This window comes from Cupressus sempervirens, chromosome 5 (assembly GCF_028749045.1).
Source record: "Cupressus sempervirens isolate cs-2001-9-10 chromosome 5, ASM2874904v1, whole genome shotgun sequence".
In the NCBI taxonomy this organism is placed as follows: domain Eukaryota; kingdom Viridiplantae; phylum Streptophyta; class Pinopsida; order Cupressales; family Cupressaceae; genus Cupressus; species Cupressus sempervirens.
Genome location: NC_143122.1, coordinates 583,598,810 through 583,613,876, shown reverse-complemented (window position 1 = coordinate 583,613,876; position 15,067 = coordinate 583,598,810).

Genomic DNA, 15,067 nt, shown 5'->3' with positions numbered 1-15,067 from the left:
TACTTTTTGAGAAACCAGAGGGGTCACTAATTTTTAGAGCAGGTTGAAGCCAAAAAAATCTCACAGATGGATTGAGAAGGCGTCAAAACCCCTATTTCCATATAAATTTTGTCCATTTTGGACAACGTTGATCCAAGAGGCAATTTTTTTTGCCCAGCAGGGTCGTACCACCTTTGCACGTACTTCGAGGCATTTTTTCATCAAAAATCACAATTTTTTTTTAAAAGCGAGCTTTTAACCAATGAGGTCAACTAATTGTAGCGGCACCATTGTGGTCACTATTGGCAATCACTACTTAGCGGCTTTGCAGTGGCTTCCACCCTCCACCCTGCCACCATCGCTTGGAGTGGTGGGTTTTAATTTTTGTTTTTAAAAATTTTTAAAAAAAATATTTTTCTTGCTCATATGGGCCCTATCAGTTTTTTCATCATACCTTGAACATATGGGTGTCTCTTTTCGATCCCAAAAAAGTGCCAGAAAGCTAGTTCCGAGACTAAGATGATGGATTAAGATTTTTTTGGTTTTCATGCAGTTTGGTTTCCTGTTTGGGCAATCAGAGCTAGATGTTCAGTTTTTCACTCCGGAGGGCATATTTTAAGCATTCCAACTCCATTTTTTGAAAATGTTATATTTTTGGAAAGCTTGTTCAATACTCTTTCTAGAAATGCTAGTTTTCCTTCCAGATTATGCCTCAAGCTCTTTCTATTATGGTTTTTTCTTTATTGCACTATGGTGGATATCTTGGGTATTGCAAGTTTGGGGATCATTTTTGTGGCATGAGATCTCTTCTTTTGGGTTGTACTATTTGTTGTAATAGCTCTTTGCCCTTTTTTATCATTGTTGATATCATTTGTAAGTATGTTTATGCAAATGCATTGAGATAAAGTGCCACTCCTTGCATTTTTAGGATCTTTTTCATTATTGTGACTTATTGTACTCACACTACATTATAAAGTGCCATGGGGGGATAGTTGTTTTCCTTTTAGTACCCTCTTTCTTTCTCCAGTGAGTGTCCCTTCCATGACATTAACCCCATGATCTATCAATGACACATATCTTTATAAGTGTTTGTACCTCTTCCTCACTCTCGATGTTCTTGGTTCTTTCTATTTTGCAGTAGTTATTGGCCCACTTTCTCATTTTCCTATCACCTCTCCCTTGTCTACCTTGGGGGGGTTTCTCATGCTTCTTTGGTTCAATTGATTAGCTCTTCAAGTTTTTGTGTTTCATTCCATCTGTATCTTTGAGTTTAGTTGTTTGCCTTTGTTTGCCTCCTGATTCAATGAAGATTATAGTCTTCTCTACCTAGTTAGGTTTTATTTTAGAGGAGATTCAACAGATCAATAGTATATTTTTGACAGATTTTACGAATTATTCATGCTTCTCTAATGTTTCTTCATGATTGCTCTTTGTTCCTATTTTCTGGAGCATTCCTTTAGTTGGAGGCTTCTATAGTCCTTCACTAGGTTTTCAACTATCTCTTTTTGGAGTAGAGTTTTTCCCACTGGATTTTCTCTATTTCTCTATTTCATTGATCCAAGTGGATCTAGAAGGCCTAAAAATTGCATAGTCTCAAAATCTCATAGAATCAACATTGGTGACTAGAGCTTCTTGATACAATCTTGATGCATTTTGTATCGCGTCGAAAGGAGGTCATGGTGAAAAGTTATGCCTGGTCAAAGTTTGGGTCAAATTGGTAAACTAAAGGTTGACTTAATAAAAAGAGGTGAAATTTGACCATCTCAAAAGTGGTCAACAATGGGTCTTAAATTGAAGTGCTCATTTCATTAGAAACAGAGTCCATATGTAGAAGTTATGCTTGTTTGAAGTTAGAGGGAAAAAGGTTGAAAATGATGACATTAGCATTGATGTCATAATTATAATCAGCCCAATGACATGGAAAATCAACCCCATTTTGTAAAATGAAAATGGTCTTTTGTTAATTATTATTTGGGGGAAATGGTTATTATGTTTGTTATTTGGTTTTAGACCAAATAAGGAAAATATTTTGTATAAAAGGGGGTTATTTCCTTTTGTAAGGACAATTAGTCCTTGAGAAAAAAATAGTCTTGGAGAATTTTTGTAGAGAGAGTTTTTGTAAAGGAAGGAATAGTTTTTCCTTGTGAGAGAATTTGTAAGCATGAAGGCATTGTCTAGTTGCTTCAAGTGCATAGAAGAGACTGTGAATGTTTGAAGCTTGGATTCTGTAAAAAAGTGTTTTGTTTGGCAGAATTAATAGAACGGTCCCCCAATTGAGAAGCAGACCTGGAGACATAGTCCTACTCAGAAGAACTCCATATCAAATTTTTTGTGTCTCTTTATTCTCTTTCTTATTCTCTCAATTCTTTAAGTTTTCATTGTTATTAAACACATAGTTGATTAATTGTGTTTAAAGCATAAATTTTCTTGTAATTTCAATGGTTTAAAATACATACCATGCAATTACTGCATGGATCAAGGATTAAATCTATATTTTGGATTAAGTTATAGAACTCATAAATCCTAGTTTATAGATCAAGTTTGGTATTAGAGCCTAGTTTTTGCAGAGAAATTGTAGGTGGTGAATGTTAACTAAGTTGAAGTTGAAACAAGGAGAAGGTGAACTTGTAGAGTTCAATCTAGAAATTGGAAAAAGAAGAACTTTTTCACAAGTCATGGCATTTGAACAAATTCTTTTTGAGTTTGATGCGGAAGCCTTCTACAGAGCTTTTGTAGAATTGAAGGCTTTGGTGGACATTCTTCTTCAAGAGAGGCATGAATGACAGTTAAGAAAGGTAGACAAGGCTAAGAAGGAAGAAGCTAAATCTTCATCAAAAGATGGAAAAGGAAAAGGAGTAGGAGGTGGTAGTGGCCCTCCTAAACCTCCATCCCCATGTTCTTCATCTTCATGATCATTTTCTTCTTCTCTATCTACTTCTTTTAAAAAGAAACATTTTGTGAAGACACCCTTGCTAAAGCTTGATGTAAAGTTTGATTTGCCTGTATATAATGATGAATTGGATGCTAAAAAATTAGATAGTTGGCTTAAGTAGATTGAAGTGTACTGCATGGTTCAAAATATTTTGGATGATTCTTCCAAAATCTAGCTAGCTACTCTCATAATGGGAGGCATTGCATTAGTTTGGTGGGAGACGAAGATTTGATATGATCTTGCTACACATGGTAAAATCATTTCAACTTGGTATGAATTTACTTATGCTTTGAAGAAACAATTTTATCCTTTGGGTCATATGCAACAAGCCATTATGGATTGGAAAAATATGAAACAAGGTAAAGGGATGTCTTTGCAAGAGTATACACAAGTATTTAGAAAGAAGGCTTTAACTCTTGGAATTCCTCTTTACACACAAGATACTTTATTAAAGTATATAGGTGGAATGCATTCATATTTGAAGCATACAATATTGATATTTAGTCCTTCTAACTTTGATGAAGTATGTGTTCAAGAAACTCATATTGAAGCAGGTGGAGGAAACACAAGTTTTAGTTCAAAGAAGGAATTTGTTCCTCCTAAAGGACACAAGAAGGGCAAGAAAGCAACCACAACAAAGAAAGAGGAAGGTGAAAAGACTATGTGTTCACATTGTCAAAAGAAAGGACATGCAGAAGAAAAGTGTTGGAAATTGCATCCAGAGTTGAAACCAAAGTGGTTCAAGGATCATAAAGGAAAGAAAATGTCTACAACTATTGTTCAAGATATTGGATTAGATTCTGGTGATGAAGCAACAATATCGGCTATGGGTTTGAAAGGTAAAGCTTTTGTTGATTCTACCACTGATGTTTCATATGCTTCCACTTCCAAAAGTCATGTTGTTCCTAAAGATAGTAAAAGGTGTGAACTTTTTCATATAAGGGTGATTTCTAAGAATACTAAAATTGACACATTGATAGATAGTGGGTCCCAAGTTAATTTGATTTCAGAAGAAGTTGTTAAATAGTTGGGATTGGAAATTGAGCCATACAAGAGACCTTATCCTTTAGGTTGGGTGTTCAATAACAACAGATTGTGGGTTACTAAGCGATGTAAGTTAAGTTTTGCAGTAACATCTAAGTTCATAGATGAGGTTGAGTTTGATGTGGTTCCAATTGATATCTATGGGATTGTATTGGGTAGCCCATACTTATATGATAGGAAAGTTATCTTCTACATGGAACAAAACAAGTATCATTTTTTTAAAGATGGAATTGAATACATTATAAGAGCTCATTGCATGAAGAATGAAGGATCAATTACAAAAAAATGACATTTGAAAATGATTGTAAATGCAAGCAGTAAACTAACTCTCATGTTTGTAGTAGCTAGTGAGGATCAAGTGCAAGCAGAATTAAGTCTTCAACCAATGATGGTAAAAAAGTATTTGAAAGGTTCATTTTCTAATGATGTTTTTGTATGAGAGGTCCAAAATGTTGATACTTTTTCCATTTCATCAATTATTTTAGTTTTGTTGCTTCTATTTCTACTAGTTGGTACTATGTGGGTGATGGACATAATAGTGAAAACTGGTGGATATATGGTTGATTGTATTAGTAGTGCTATCTCATTCTTCATAATGTGTGTGATGGTTTAGTTATTCAAAATTCTAGTAGTTTGTACAAGTGATACTGGACAAGCGAGGAAAACATGCCCTCATTTTCATTTTATGTAAAAATAGACTTTTGGAGATCCACAAGCTTCTCAATGGGGAGGAATGATCTAGGTGGATCTAGAAGGCCTAAAAATTTTATAGTCTTAGAATCTCATAGAATCAACATTTGTGACTAGAGCTTCTTGATACAATATTGACACATTTTGAATCGCATCGAAAGGAGGTCATGGTGAAAAGTTATGCTTGGTCAAAGTTTGGGTCAAATTGGCAAACTAAAGGTTGACTTAATAAAAAGAGGTGAAATTTGACCATCTCAAAAGTGGTCAACAATGGGTCTTAAATTGAAGCACTCATTCATTAGAAATAGAGTCCATATGTAGAAGTTATGCTTGTTTGAAGTTAGAGGGAAAAAGGTTGAAAATGATGACATCAACATTGATGTCATAATCCCAATCAGCCCAATGACATGGAAAATCAACCCCATTTTGTAAAATGAAAATGGTTTTTTGAATGTGATGATTATATATATATATATATATATATATATATATATATATATATTCCAAACCCCAACATAAGATATGGATTAAAAATAATCCCTAAAAATATGGGAATGAAATATATTTGAACCCTTTTTACCATACATTTCAAACAAATATTGTTATTTGTTTGATTAATTAAAGGGGTATTTTCATTTGTATGGCTTGTAATTATAAAAGCCAAAATAGGGAGTTGTTTGTTAATTATTATTTGGGGGAAATGGTTATTATATTATTTGGTTTTAGACCAATTAAGGAAAATATTTTGTATAAAAGGAGGTTATTTCCTTTTGTAAGGAAAATTAGTCCTTGAGAAAAAAATAGTCTTGGAGAATTTTTGTAGAGAGAGTTCTTGTAAAGGAAGGAATAGTTTTTCCTTGTGAAAGAATTTGTAAGCATGAAGGTGTTGTCTAGTTGCTTCAAGTGCATAGAAGAGACTGTGAATGTTCGAAGCTTGGATTCTATGACAAAGTGTTTTTCTTGGCAGAATTAATAGAATGGTCCCCCAATTGAGAAGTGAACTCGGAGACGTAGTCCTACTTGGACAAAATCTATATCAAATTGTTTGTGTCTCTTTATTCTCTTTCTTATTCTCTCAATTCTTTAAGTTTTTATTGTTATTAAACACATAGTTGATTAATTGTGTTTAAAGCATAATTTTTCTTGTAATTTCGACGATTTAAAATAAATTCCATGCAATTACTACCTGGATCAGAGATTAAATTTTTATTTTGGATTAAGTTATAAAACTTGTAAATCCTAGTTTATAGATCATTCATAGAGATTCGGTTGTGATTGGGTACCTCATCAAACCTTGTTACCAGGACCCAAGTTTGCTTTCAACACCATATTTTAGTTTCCTTGCTCTTTCTGCATTGTTTGTAACTGCATTGTTGCTCATCTTAAAGGGGTGTGTTAGAGAAAAAGGTTAATTTCATTTCATTAATTAAATTACCTTTTCTCCCTTCTTAAGATGTTGCTTTATGTGCTTTTTGCATTCTCTATTTAATGATTAATTAGTAATTATTAAATAGCTTTTACCTTTTAGGTTACCCTTTTGGGTTTCAATCTCCTTTTATAAGGATTGATCTTTTGTAATAATCTACATCTTTTCTCTATATAAGAATACAATTTCCATGTTTTTAGAGCAAACCATTTCCTCCTCTTGTATTTTTCTCCTTTGTGATAGGTTTCCTACATGTAGGTATTCGAGGGCTTCATGGATTTGATTTGTGTATTTGCTCAAATTCTTCAATGAAGGTGTGTTATTTCATGTAATGGATACCTCTTATTCTTATCAAGATAAGAAAGCATAGCTTTATGTGGTGTCATCATAGAGAAATATATCTTTTGAGTATTGTCATCATTATGAGTATTTCTTCTAGCTTAAGTGTGCCACTGTGTTTTCCAAATTTCTATAAAAATCTTCCAGATTTAGTGACATGAGATAAATGGATCAAGATTGGTTGTGGGAAAGTGGTTATCTTGCTTAGGTTATTCATGGTCATCATTTCGAGTTCATTATGCAATCCAATTTTAATGGTGCCTTTTTTTGAGACATTGAAAGAAATTGAATTTTTGATGATATCACTCTTCATTATCCATATAAGGATTTTTATTTCCTTGGTCATTTTATGTAGTTATTAAAAAAATGAAAAAAAAAGAAAAAAATGAAGAAAAAAAGAGTAAAAGATCCAACAATGAAAACCTTCGGGCATTGTTGGCTAGTTAATATTTGAAAACTAGTTCTCAATAGGTGTTAACTATAAAATAAATTCTTAGTAGTGAAAACTATTTTTACAATGCCATTAAGTGGTGAGTGATTGAAAAGTCACTTGCCAGTAGTCAATTATCATTATCAAAATTTGAAAGAAAAAAAAGGGAAAAAAATGCAATAAGTAGTGTTCTTGGTTTATCTGCTAATCATACTTTTCAAGAACACTCCGTGACTTATGTGGCTCTTTCATTCTTGGCACTTCCTATCACTCATTTTTGAAGCTCTACTCCTATTCAATATGATCATAAAATCTTTGATCACCCATAGTATGTGCTCCATGCTTAGTTGTGGTGTTCTCATGGAATGTGCTACCTACCATTTGTTTCCAAATTATCCAGTTCGATAATGGTGGCTCCTAAAGTTGTAGTCTCTATCCAAAATTTTTGGTTCCTTCTAGTGATATGGTCTCTAGTGTTTTCAATCAGATGATAGACTTTTGTGGTGTTGCAGTTCTTGGTGTTGTTCTTAGTTCCTTGTGGCTGCTTCATCATTTTTTGTTTTTGAGTTGCTCTGTGTTCTAGATTTGGTCTCTTTGAATATGCATGTTGGTAAACTAATCAATTTTGTTTATCATTATTTTATCTCTTAACTTTAATAATATTTCTTATTATATTGATCATATGTACAACATCCCTACCTTTCTTCTCTTAGTTTCTTGAGGACGATCAACACTTTAAGTTGGGGGGAGGTATACAGGTATACCATGCTTATTACATATATTTTCACCCATTATCTTTTATCATTGTTCATTCCATCCTAAAACCTATCATTTCCTACTTCATATATTTCCCCTTGCATGAATCCAATTTTTCCACCCTTGCATAATCATTTATGTTGCATACCATTTCACCCATCCCAAGTGATCTTGTGCATAGGGAGATGAAATTATCATGACACTTCCCATATATAAAGATATAAAACATAATGCTATGAAAAATGAAAAATTGAAGGAGGTAGCTATATTGGGAAAATTAATGTAGCAATGAAGCTTGTCATGAGAAGCTCAGAAAATAAAAATAAAAATAAAGGACATGCATTCAAAAGGCTACTAGTTCAAATACCTCTTGATCATAATGATTTAATGAGGACATGCAATATGCTAAGTTGGGGGGAATGATGAGAGACATTTATGTTCTAAATTATATCATTATTTATTCCTCTCACATGCCTTCATTTCCATTGTTATATTTCACTTTTATACCATTTTCCTATTTTATGTTGCATGTATTTCAATATACATAAGTAATATTTATTTTAGTTATTAGATAAAATATTTGAATAGTATTTGATTGTATTTACTAACATTTATTGTGCCAAGGAAATAAAAATTTCATTGAAGGACACATTCCAAATATTTGAGGATAACTATGTGTAAAGAAAATTTTATATTATTTATTTGTGGGTAAAATCAAGGAGGAAATTGTGGCTAAAATCAAAGAGGTGATTGTGGCTAAAATCAAGGACGAATATTGCTGCTGAAATCAAGGAGATCACAAATACAAAATAGTTCCATATTATTTATTTATAGTTGTAATAAACTGATATTTGGTTTATGACTAAAAATGAGAGGAATATTATATGTTAAAAATATGATAGGGTGAGAGTTAAACTTGTAACCTCCTCATTCAATTTATAACCATTTGTTACCATAACCACTCAAATAAGCATGAGTTTTGGTAACAAACACCGACATATCATATCTAAAATAACAAGCAACTATTATAAAGAAAAAAAAATGGTGGGAGAGTTGAACCAGTCACCTCAAATTTCAAACCACCATTGCATTGTACACAAATTTTAAGAGTAGTAATAAACTACATAGAATCATAAAGATAGGCATTTCTAATAATAAGGAACCCAATTTCCTTATATATTGTAAAGTGTATTGCTGAGATGGGGAGGAATGTAATACATATCTAATATCAAAGTAAAAGCACAAACTTCTAGACATGAACATTTTTAGTAGTATTATGCATTATTTTTGGATGAATATAATATTATTGTTTTGGTTGAAGGAGCATAGATGATCATTTATTTCCATCACCAAGCATGTTGAGGAGGCAACATCCACTTCTTAGAATGATTGTTGATTTGTTTTATATTAGATGTGTTTTAAAATATTTTTCTATGTTATTAATTTAATTTAATTTAATTTTATAAATTATTTTATTAGTTTATATATTTTAATTTGTGTAATATCATCAATTCATATTTGTTTTAAATTTAATTATAAATTCATATTTGTGTGGTTTATTATTTATTTCTTACAACATTAAATTGTAGATTAATCTTTCATGCTTTACATTACTTTCAGATTCTTAGAATATTTTTCCTTTAACGATTTTAGTTTAGCTCTTCTTGCCAATAAGTGATAGTTTTAGTCGCTAGTTTTGTATTGATTTGTTGTAAATTTCCTTCTATGTGTTCTAGTTATATCTATCCCCACTTGGCATGCTATCTTCATCCCTTGAGAGACAACCACTATATCTCACAAGTTTACCACCCCAAATTGACATTTGAATGTAAGATGAACTGGTGCATAATCTTATCAATTATCCTTAATGTTTGAACTAAAGTTTGTCCCTAAAAGCTTATTAACCATTTCCTCAGAAAAAAGATTATTTATCCTACCACTTTCAATAATGATGTTGCATACTTTAGAATTACACTTACACCTTGTGCAAAATAAATCCTTCATTTGCTCAGGTTCATTCTCATCACTCAGCAAGGCTCTTGTGATAATTAAGACTTCTCATCTTTTCAACATCTTTGGAATGTAATAGCCTAACAACCTCATCTACATGCACTAGTTCTTCATTTAGCTTAGGTCTTCTATTGGTTCTTTTTTGATGTTGAGGATATTCATAACCTTATGTCCTTATTCTTCGTAATGAAAACCTCCTCTTCTAGGTCCTTTCTCTCAAACCTTCCTCTCTAAAACCTATTATTTTGATCACAAAAATGATTGAGATTATCTCCCCTCTTATTCTAACTTCTACTTGCTTCATAACTCTTTTTATGATCTCCATTTTTGGCCTCCATTGGTCTATCTACTAGATATTCCACCATGACCTCTTCCACCTTGCTTTCTTTCAAATTTATTGTTCATCTGTTCTTCCACCCTTGAGGAAAAATTGTTAGAAATAGATAATGTTGTTGGCGGGGGGTGAGAATCAATATTCTACAAACTTTTTTCCACAACTGGATATTGTTAATTACTTTATAACTTGTATAAAGAACTCATAACACCATTATTTGTTAACTATGAAAACCCTGGCCAAGAGAAATTCCCTAGGGGATGATGCTCACAACAAGATGATCCACTAAACAAAAGAATCATGTTAAGGATATTGACCCTATTAGGAGTCTATCAAATATATATAGTATCTCAAGTCCTTGTTAGAGGACTAGGCCTTGTCAAAAGCCTCAACCCTATTAGGAGTTGCTTTAACCCTATTAGGAGCCAGTAGAACAAATACAATGTATGCAAGAAGAGCCCACTACCCTAACATGCAATATAAAAATAAGTTTCTTCACAAGTATAGATATACATACAATATTGTCTCACTACTGCACTTTGTGAATCCTTTGATCATACACTAGATCTCGCATCATACAAAGCTCACATATCATATAAACTTCCTTCACGATAGTTCACATCACATATTCACTTCATCTTTGTTGTGCAAGATATGATTTTTACTTATATCTTGCAATGTTAAAAAACTCTTGATCAGACGACCTTAAAGCTTACACACACTTGGTTAATTATAAAATAACTATTAGAATATATAATCCACCAATATAATTGAGTTGGGGGAGGGTGAATTAGTTATCCACTTAATATAACAATTATCAACCTTATTAAACTTTAACCATATGAGTATTATAATTATAAACCACAATAAGATGCTCATACACAATAACACCAAATATGCTAACTAGGGAAATCCTTCATCAGAGGGAAAACCCCAATGGGGAAAGTATGCAAAAGATGATGTACTAATATAAATATTCCTTGTTAGAGGATGGACCCTGTTAGGAGTCTATAAAAAAATTCAGTACATATGAGTCCCTGTTAGGATACCTTGAATCTCTGTTAGGAGATTCCAACCCTATTAGTAGTTGTGCCAACCTTGTTAGGAGTTGTGGAAGACAACTGGACCCATTACCCAAACAAATTTAAGGGCAAGACCAATGAGCCCATTATCCAAAAAATTTCTATATTATTCCTTGTAGAATAATAAAAATTAAATGTACTTCCTTCCTCTTTCTTCGTCCTACCAACCGAACCTCTTATCCTTTTGATCTTTTAACCAAATCAACTTTGCATCCAATAATCCCTCAGATCACTTACATGCATTCCTCCAACACTCTACTCCTTTTTGCACTTTGCACTTCATACAATACTTGATCACTTTTTGCAAACAAGGAAAACTTCTTTCTTTTATACCGTATCTTAAAAATAATTCCTTGAGTTAGCCTTAAGGATTTCCCAGTTAATTATAATAAGATAATTAATTAATCACAATTACAATAGCACTGTTGGCTCACAATCTATACAAAACTTCACATGTGTGATACTAGTGCTTGCACACTCCTTGACATCACCAATAGACTATCCTTCGTCACTACCTAACTATGTATCCTATTACTACATCTTAAATGTAAGATAGAAAACAAACATTAGGAACTACTTTCCCAATACTTTGTCTCTGAACTACTCTTTATAAATTAGGTACAACATTCGTACATCTTCAACTTAGACTCTACGCATTTAACCATGTCATTAGGACACAGTATAGAACATGTACATGACTGCACAACACCAGACAATCAAACCATTGTCTGTACCATTAAGATCTTTATCTACTGCTCAACTAGTCTTTATAGAAATGATGTATGTTGACATCAATGATAGTGTTTGTCATTGATGTCAACATGTCAATACTCTCCAATGCTCAAGATACTCCCCCAAAGTAGTATCATTAACATTCATGCTAACAATAACTTTAGGGTTAACATCTAGGATGTCGACCCATCATGGCTAAGTAATTATTTTGTTACCAAAATAATTCCTTAAGGCATACAATTAGTTATATTGTCATTTTATGTTCTATTATGTTAATTACATATACTAGTAATTCTACTATAATTTTCACAATACTGTCTATACACACTTGCATAGTGACATACACTATCATAACATTGTCATTTATCATTCCTTGACTTTGCATGAGCTAACTTGAACTCTTTCATTTGCACTTACTGAATCTCCCTCTATGCTACTACAAACTGTCCAATACTTAGACAATTTTCTAACACTGATTTCATAATGAAATACCAAAATATGTACTATTCTTTCATCATCTTCATGTGAGCTGGAATAAGTTGTACCAATAACTATATGTGGAGGTGAGTTAATTTGGTGAGATTCCTCAACCTCTTCTTCATTATTAGTAGGTGTACTAGCCTCAACATACACAAGACTTGCACTTTCTGGATACACACTTTTCTTAGTGGCTTTTGGCATAGAAGTCATATAACTAACTATGGCTTCCTTAGTTTCCTTATTTACTTCTTCATAATTTCCTCCCATAAGAAGAATTGCTCTTCTTTTATTTCTCAATAAAGGTTCAATACCTTTCAAAATCATTTCTATATCCTCATCAGTGCTAACATTAGCAAATCTCTTAATCATATTTGTTCTTAACTTCATATCTTCCTCTATAACTCTTCTTTTCCTATTAATTAGTCTATTGTATAAGTCCTTAGGAATTTTATTCTAAATACTATCAAATATTTTATTTTTCAAAATCATGTTCCTTACTATAACATGTTCTAACTGCCTTCTCTCCATGTTACTATACAAAATGTAATACTTATTTAATTCAACAAAATTATCATTCTCAATAATCTGCATATCCAAATTTTCAACCTTAGGCTTCAGGGCTTTCTTACTAGATGGTGTTCTTCCTTCACCAACTATCTATTGTATGACTTTCTCTTCAGTTTCTTCCTTAGATTCATTTGACTCACCAATCTTCAGTATTTGCCTTCTCTTTCCTAGAGCACTAGTGGTTTTCTTGGTCCTCTTTCTAGGGGATGGTGTAGGTTCTTGCTTTGCATTCACTAATCTCTCAAATTTCCTCTACATAGATGTTATAGCTACCAAATCTTCATTAAGTTTCCTCTTTTGCTATCCAAGTTTCTCCTTGACTAGTTGTACTTGTGCAACTACTAGATAGGGTCTAGTAGGTGTATGCCTATAAATTTGGCCTCTATTTAACACACACACTTCAACACGGTCCTTATTTGTGGATTCATCCTGGAATGAACATGAGATTGTTCACCCAAGATGAGTCCTGCAAGATGACCTATTGCCTTCTATCTAAGTGGATTTTACCTACTTATGCTCTTAGATTTGAGGTACAGGTAATCAGACCATCTAGAATGAAGGGTTTTGAATGTAACTATATGATTATGCAAATTAATCTATATGAATTGCAAGCATTAATCTACAAAGAAATAGAAGAAATTAAGCTACATGTATGCATTGTTTAATCTAAATGATACTAAGATATTAAGAAAAAGCACATATAAAGCTATGAAAGTGAGTATGCAATCTGACAACAATTCAATAGCATGAGAATTCAACCTCTTTGATAAGGAATTAGGAGTCTCTTAAATAGAATTCCTAGAATCCATCAATGGCTGAGATCAACTCAGATCAATGATCAAGATTGAAGCAAGATTTAGTTAAAATGGAAAGTTCCTTAAGAAAGGAGAGTTAACTGAGCCTTTCATGAGTGTGAGAACAAGTTAACTAGATTAATTCCAATTTGAGAGATAGTTCACTCAGAGCTTCCATTTTAGAATTGAAGAGAAGATTTTGAAGATATTATTTAATTTAATAAAGTGAGATATGACATCATAAATGCCTTTTTCATTTAATTGAATAATCACATTCAATTAATTAAAGTGAGCATAATTATTAAATTAAATATTTTTAATTCCTTAGTACATTAGTCTTAGGTGACAATTTAATTTAATTAAAGTATAAATACTTAATAATTAAATTAAATCTTAATCAATAGGTTTAATGTGACTAATATGAGTCAATACTATAGGAATTAAATAAAGAGTCTAATTAATGTAGATTAGGGTTTTAAGCATTTGACAATTAGGTCAAGTAGCGAGTAGCAGAATAAGAATTTCCTATTAGAATAGGTCTTAGGATTGATCATAATAGACGAAAATTGGTATAATGGCAATGAGCCAATTTTGGGGTATTACATTTTGCCCCTGTTTGAATGAATGTGCGAGTAGCGCATTCGATTCAAAGAAAATCAAAAAGCATGATGCGAGGATCAAGAGATAAGATTGTTTCCAAAGTTGATGATACAAAGACCAATTGATAAGCTTTTAAGGACTATCTCTAGAACAGAGCTTAATCCCAAGGAATCCAAGCAAAATACCTAGATACCCAAAATTGATAAGCATTTTAAAGGTTTCCTTCAGAACAAAGTTTAACTTTTAAGGATCCAAACAAAATATCTAGATACCCGAGATTGATAGCATTTAAAAGATCATCTCTAGAATGGAGCTTAATCTTTAAGGATCTAGATAGAACGTCTAGATAGCTGAGAGTGAAAGCATTTAAAAGATTATCTCTAGAATGGAGCTTAACCTTTAGGGATCCAAATAGAATACCTAGATACCTAAGATTGAAAGCATTGAAAAGATTATCTCCAGAATGGAGCTTAATCTTTAAGGATCCAGATAGAACACCTAGATACCTAAAATTGATAAGCATTTAAAAGATTATCTCCAGAACAGAGCTTGACCTTTAAGGATCTAGATAGAACACCTAGATACCTGAGATTGATAGAATTTAAAAGATTATCTCTAGAATGGAGCTTAATCTTTGAGGATCCAGATAGAACACCTAGATACCTAAGATTGAAAGCATTTAAAAGATTATCTCCAGAATGATGCTTAATCTTTAAGGATCTAGATAGAACACCTAGATACTTAAGAGTGAAAGCATTTAAAGATTATCTCTAGAATGGAGCTTAAACTTTAAGGATCCAGATAGAACACTTAGATATTTGAGATTGAAAGCATTTAAAAGATTATCTCCAGAACAGAGCTTAATCTTTAAG